Source organism: Rhamphochromis sp. 'chilingali' (genome assembly GCF_963969265.1).
Source record: "Rhamphochromis sp. 'chilingali' genome assembly, chromosome: 13".
In the NCBI taxonomy this organism is placed as follows: domain Eukaryota; kingdom Metazoa; phylum Chordata; class Actinopteri; order Cichliformes; family Cichlidae; genus Rhamphochromis; species Rhamphochromis sp. 'chilingali'.
In genome coordinates, this window is record NC_137940.1 from 8,540,112 (window position 1) to 8,547,861 (window position 7,750).

The window sequence follows — 7,750 nt, forward strand, 5'->3', positions numbered from 1 at the left end:
TCAAAGAATAACAGCATTCTCTTACACTGTAAAGAAAAGGAAAACCTGAATCTACTGAATATGTCAAACTCAAAATTGTTTGTTTGAGTGGGAATATTAAAGCTTTATTAGATTAGAAATGTGTTAATGATTACAACATTTTAAGAGACAGACCTGAAGTTCTATGAATAATGTAATCGCAGGCACTTTTTAAGAATAAAAGCAACAGAACAAATGTATTTTTATTTCATTTCTGTGGCCTTGAGATAGCATACACAAAGTAAAGCACACTTCAACATCAGACAGTGTCATAGAAAAGAGCAAACAAAAAGTAAAGAAATACATTACTTGCTACTTTTAAAGAAAGGACATGTATTACATCACTTGATTGCATCCTGCAGAAAGTAATGAACTACTCTATAATTCATAAATATCACTTCTACATCATGGGCTGAAATACACTGTCAGATAATTAGCAGTTAAAGATATAAACCTTAGGTTACTTGCCCACACACTGACACGATCCCACAAAATTTTTCTTTCAATGTTTAAGTATGACAGCATCGCCAAGCGCAAAGCTGAAAACCAGTCCAAAGAGCACTTCACAGAGATCAACGTGGCAATTCTACTGTAGAAACAGTCACGGATAGAAATGGAGGTTCATATGCCAGAAGTCTGACTGCTTCTGTTATCTGTTGAAGGCTTGGTCTGGCTGCTTGGCTGGGGTTAGTATACATTTAGTTTAACATCATTCTGGGTTCTTTGCTGGTGGCTTTGTGTTAGCTTGTCACCTTTGTAGATGCTTGGAAAGAGTCAATGGTCTGTTTCTGGAATTGGATAGCTTTTCCTGGCCTGAGCATAGTTTGTCCTTCTTAAAATATATATGGTCAAGTAGCTGACTTTGGCCACATCTGCATCCTCATCGCCCCGGACCTCTCTGCAGCCTTCGTCACCATTTCTCACACCATGTTTCTCTGCAGCCTAACCAACTATCTTGGTCTCACCGATACAGTACTCTCCTGGTTTCAGTCATACCACTCCAACAGAACATAGTTTGACACCATGGGACACTCCCAATCCACCTCTGCTCCAGTTAACCATGGTGTTCCCCACGGTCACCATCATAATGCTCCCCCTTAGTCAGATCATCCGTCGCCATGGTCCTTGCTTCCATTCTTGTGCTAATAATAAACAACTTTATCTCAGTACCGAACCCTCCACCTTGGTCCCCCCACAGTCACTTGTCAACTGCCTGAATGAAATCAAAATATGGATGTCAACCAACCTGCTCAAGCTTAACAGTAATAAAAAAGAGCTCTTGGTTGTGGCCCCAAACCCTACTACAGAAGATTGACACAGGCTGCCTCATCTTACCTTCCTCTGAGGTTTGCAATCTGGGTGTCATGTTGGACTTCACTCTTTCATTCCTTACTCATGTCAAATTTGTTACCAAAACAGCTTTTGTTCCACCTAAAGATCATCTCTCGACTTCAGCCACCACTCACTGACTCTGTAGCAGAGACCCTCATCCATGCTTTTGTCACGACCCAGCTGGACTACTGCAATGAGGTCCTATTTGGGATTTCCATTAAAGCCCTGGATAGGCTCCAGTATGTCCAGAACTCAGCTGCCAGGCTTATAACAGGCACTAGGTTCTTGGAACATATCACCCCCGCCCTCATAAGTGTCCACTGGCTCCCGGTCAAGGCTTTCATTACTTACAAGATCCTTCTTCTTACTTACAAATCCCTCAATGCCCTGGCACCTCGGTATCTCTCTGACCTGCTGCAAACATACACACAGTCTGCTACAGCCCTTAGCCCTCGGTCTCCTTTCTGTCCCTTGCACCAACCTCAATACCTTTGGGGAATACCTTTGTGGCACCTCTGGAACTCGCAATGCCCCATCACTGGAGTCCTTCAAGAAACTTCTCAAAACTCACCTCTTCAACAAAACCCTCAACCTCTAGCCTCTTTAACGTCTAGCTACTCTTGTGTAAAGCATCCATGGGTTTCTTGAAAGGTGCTACACAAACCTAAGTCATTATTATTATTAATATTATTACAGTATAATTTCCATACTTCTTAAAAGTTGCTCCTCCAATTTCTTTCTTCCTCTATAGGAACTAAGGTCAAATGTAGCATTTTGGGCGCACATAAAGGATTAATTTAAAGTAAATTGCATATGAAGTGACAGAATTGTTTGCTGAGTAAATACCTAGACACATTATTTGTCTCGGGATTGTGTATGTTGTTCTCATCCTTGCACAGGTTTTCTCTGGAAGCTACAATGTTGCTACTGAAAATCAAGCTAGGCTAATGCTTCCTTGAGCCATGGACAGACATATTTGTATGTCCCTGAGCTTCTGTACTGGAATATCAGTCCATGGCATTGGTAAAAACCAACACAATCGCACACAGGTGTTTTTAACCCAGGTGTGGCAGACTCAGCGTGTCAGGTTACAGAAATCGAGAAGTTCATGGCCGGCAGAAGTGCCACAAAGTTTGCGGCACAAGACACAAGATGTCATGTTAAATTTGTCATGCAGCGCCCACTACACAGGTAGCACAGCAAACGTAACAGGGCTATTACCTGGGCAACCAGAGCCTGGAATGCCAGCTCACAACCAACACTCAGTGATTCAACCCTTTAATCTCGAGTGTTTTAGTTCCTGGTTAATAAAGATTTTTTTTTAAGTGTTTATTATTTGAGACTTTTTCAGTTTTCAATTATTGAGAAATTATGGTTCTCACCAATAGTGCAAACATCCCAAGCAGATAATACAAGAGCAGTCTAAGACTGCATACCTCCAACAGAGGCCACACCATGCATAATTTAATTCCATGAATCAAGAGAATTGAATAAATCCTGGTTTTGTGATATTATCTTGACCTGGGATGTCATACTCACTTTACATCACAGGGCATATACAGCTCACTTAACTAGGTCAGATGAGTGAAATTCTACTTTCTGTCAGTGGGAAGATGCTTAACTGCACATTTGATCCCTGAATGCTTTAATACAAGATACAGATGTGCAATTTGATAGTAAATCTCAGTTTTCTATATGAAATTACAGAAAAAGCTTTAGTAGTTGACTATATCATAGCACCTGTATTTCCACAATAAGAGCTTTAGTGATAGGTTGTTTTTTTTTTAGTCCAAACTTCTATAGTAGACAGTTCACACACAGGAAGGCCTCGAAGGGGAGTGGCGACAGCTCCTGGGCCTGGCAGATCCTCGTGTACTAAATAGGAGTGAAGAAGTTTAAGAATTGAGAACAAAGAGGGAGGGAGGGTGGGGCACGTAAACGAGAATGAACAGCTTGCAGAACTGGGGGAACCTATATAGATGACAACCAGAAGGAGCGTGTTTGGAGGCGTGGTCCCACTCCTGAAATTCCGATACATAATCTCCAATTAAAAATCATTTAACCTTGGTGTAGTATAAATGGCAGCACGGTGGCACGGTGGTTAGCACTGTTGCCGCACAGCAAGAAGGTCCTGAGTTCAATTCCACCATCAGGCCGGGGTCTTTCTGTGTGGAGTTTGCATGTTCTCCCCGTGTTTGCGTGGGTTCCCTCCGGGTACTCCGGCTTCCTCCCACCGTCCAAAGACATGCAACTTGTGGGGATAGGTTAATTGGATAATCCAAATTGCCACTAGGTGTGAATGTGAGTGCGAATGGTTGTCTGCCCCTGTGTGTTGGCCCTGCGACAGACTGGCGACCTTTCCAGGGTGTACCCCGCCTCTCGCCCTATGACAGCTGGGATAGGCTCCAGCGTCCCCCGCGACCCTGAAAAGGATAAGCGGAAGCGAATGGATGAATGGTAGTATAAATGGCTGTGTGGGGGCATCTTTATCAGCAGGAAAAGCTGTAAAATACAGTTAAAAGTCAACAAATTTATACCCTCTTTACCACACTTAGGAAGTTGACATAAGGACAAAGAGCAAGAGCTGCTCCTTTTTATATATGTGGCTAATGAGCGTGATGGTCTCGCTATAGAGAAGGAAAACTCAGGACAGAGAATGCGTGCTCAGCCATCCCGGGCTTCTAGAGCGTTAAGACAACTCAGGGCAGGTCTGTGACACTGAAACCTCAAACATCATCCACCACTTTTTGTTGTAGAGGAAGAAAACTTTTGACAGAGAACATTTTTTACTACTTATTGGTAAAACTGCCATGGCTAGGCTGCTCATGCTAACTTAAAGCTACTATGTCTATGTCTGAGAAAAACACAAGATTCTTCTTGGAAAGGAATAGTATAATTTCTCTGATTTACTGCATATTCCTGAATACAATTATGAATATTCCCAGTCTGAGGACAGACAAAATATAAAACAAAACTGATAAACATGACTTTATGGCAGTATCTGCATGATCGGGGCTGGCAGACAGCCTCAGTCACAGATCATTTGCAGAGTTGACAACACAAACCCAAGTCCATCATAACAAGTTTGCTCAACAACCTGTGTACAGAGAAACACAGGAGCCACGCTCTCACACAGTGAGCATCGGGGCAGATATGACAAACACTGCATTTTTTCCCGACTATTTTTTATTTTGTTGAAACTGCAATCTCTACAGCAGCAGAGTGGAATCGGTGTGCATTATCTAGTCTGATGGCTGCTGAGATAGGGTATAGGCATGGGCAGTTTGTGGGAGGAATGTATTCCACTCCCTTGTACAAACTGTACAGTCATTTATATGCAGAAGGAATGAACATGTTAGACCTGAAATATGATCTTGGAAAGGCTGTCAAAATGGCAATATCAGATCCAGCTCTGACTTTCTAGTCTGGTGAAAATGAAGATTTATTTCAACGTGTTCAATAGTGTAGAACATGTATATTCTAGAAAGCACTTCATGATGCAAAGTGTCACATAATTATTATGATTATATGAAACTGCTGATGAGACAATCACAATAAACCTGCATCAGTGAAGCACAGAGGCAAATTGGCTCCTTGTTCTGTTGAAATATGAGATAAAAGCTGAGCGCTAAACGACCCCTCAACCCTGATCACAAAGATTCTGTATGAGCAATGCATGAGATAGAGGAAATATCATCGCTTTTGTGTTTGCACAGTGATACCTAATATCACTTTGTAGAGAGGACATTTATCCTCAAGAATGCAGGAGCGATAAAACTGGATTTATGGCCAGTAATATATGCTGGCGGGCAGTGCAGGGCCCACATTGTTGGGACTTAATTTGCTTTTGTTGTCGAAACACATCACAGGTACACTATTTCACATATTGTTACGCATTTGCGGACAAACAACCAAACTGTTAACATTCAAGTAACTTTGAGATTTTATCACAGTAAGCTATTTTTGTAATCTGAACTGTTCAGGAGCCATCGCGAGCAGCTTCCTGTGTTCAGTGTAGCGAACGAATACAGTAATTAAGCAGAGTTGAGTCCTGGACTTTTAGACTCATGTCACAAAAATTATAGTCTTTCAGCTAGACACAGGCAAGAATGGACCTAAAAACATAACTTGTGACTTGAGACTTTGAATAAAAGAATTGGTGAGGAAATTTGGACGCGGAACAAATAGCAAATGCTGCATTGTACAAACAACTACGGTTTTAACCAGCTAGCCAGCACACATTAGCAGCCTATGTAATGTCAACCACTGATTAATGTTTATTTTCTAATACACACTTAATCTGTACTGGAGTTGCCCTCTAAAAACTTTATTTAAATAGCTTCAACATTGCATCTAAATCTTCAAACTTACAGTTTTAGTAAGGTTCATGTACTCAGGCTTAGGCAGCTGTGTGCACTTTTCATGCAGTGCCTTATTTAAATAAATAAATCAGCTCTTCCGGCTCTAACAGCCAGTTCTGTATGCTGGGAAAACAAATAAGGAGTGCAAACAACGGAATCAGATTGGTCTGAAGGGATTTATTATGGGGTGTTATGAAACTATTAAACTTGCTGAGGTACTAACACACGATGACCAACGTGCTGCTCTATAATAAATTACACATTACTTACACGGCTACAGTGCAACTGACAATGGTAATCCGAGGGACTTTTAATGCAAAATGACCCATAAAATGAACCTATTTACATAAAAAAGAAACAACTCTTTTGTATTGAATTACTTTTCTAATTAAAAGCAAATGCCCGTGATACTGAGCAAACCCCCAAAATTGGATCTTGAGTGAGTCCTGCAAAAACTGCATTTTTCTTCCCAAGAACATTTATTTATTTGGGGTATCCAACAAAGTTTTTTGTTTGTTTGTTTGTTTGTTTTAAACTATGTCTAATTACCCTTTTCCAACATATGCTCCTATCCGATGACATCTTTTTGAGGAAAAGTCTTGAATATTTTAAGCTGCATACTATTGCATCCTGCAGCAATTAGAACAGCATAGCTTTGGAGGTCTGCAGTCAAGACCTTTCACCAGCTGGAAACATTTGACACATCGTGAAATGAAAATGAAAAACACAACAAAGACCCAGGACTGCTGAGCAGCTAGAAGCCTACATCAGACAAAAATGGGATAACATTTCTCTCCCAAAAGTCCAGCAGCTGTTCTCCTCAGTTGCCAGGAATGTTATTAAAAGAAGTGGGGATGTTACACAGAGATAAACAAGGCAAACATTTTTCAACTTTCCAAAGAAAAGTTCCAGCTTTTCTGAGATATGACACTTAGAACAGATTTCTCCATTTAAACGTGTAATGTATTTTCTATGTTCCATTGTGACTAAAATATGAGTTTATGAGATTTTCAAATAATGGCACTCTTTTTTTTATTCTTTATTCTTCATAAAATTCATATTTTCCACTTTTAAAAAGGCCAAAAAGAGGTTAGAGGGTTTGTGGCAGAGGGAATCCTTTCTGTGATCATGCTGTGATTGCTAACACATTGTAATGACTCTGCAACTCAACTCCTTCCCAAATTAAAGAGTCTGTCTTTATCACCATTTTGAACGACCACAACAACCGTGAGTGGTTGCAGATTTGGTCCAATGAGGTTGTAAGTTCATTGCACATGGTTGCGATAATTTTGATCCAACCTCTTTTTGTCCTAAAATGATTGAAGCATGAAGATTTTTTTTTCTTTTGTCATGGTGATATACACATGGTATATTTCACATGTTCCTGACATGAAATATATACTTGCTATTGAACTACATTTAATAATAACTCGTGCTCAGTGACATGAAAAAGGCAGTGATAACGCGTCCACACTAAACAGTAGACTGATTTTTGTAATGACCTCACAAACAGCTGTTAGACTAGGCTAGTATCACATACATGTGTTCAGATTTTTGATACTAAATTATGAGTCTGACTTCTGACACAAATTGCAGCAATTATGCACTAAGGGGGTTAGCCTGCCTTGATTGCTCCATGTACTACAGGTTGCAGCTGCTGTTGAAACAGCTGATTGTGCTGATAAGTGGACCAAACAACAACTAACTTCCTATGCTTTTTTCTTCTCTTTTTTCCATGTACCTCTCATCTCACACAACATCTTTGGCTCTACACCTTCCCTTTAAAACAAATTATCCTCCCTAAAAAAAACATCCATGAGTTAGATCAATAACTTTCAATAAATCAAGCTTGTGTTCTGGGGATATGATTCACATAGAACATTTTCTTTCTATCCGAATGTTCTTGCCAGAATAAGATTTCAAGAACACCAGTTAAAACTGATACCTTTTTTGATTATTCAGAGCAGGAAATTTAAGTAAATACCAACTTTATAAAAATTGATCCGTTGACAGTTGAAAGTCCAAAATTTTGAACCCTT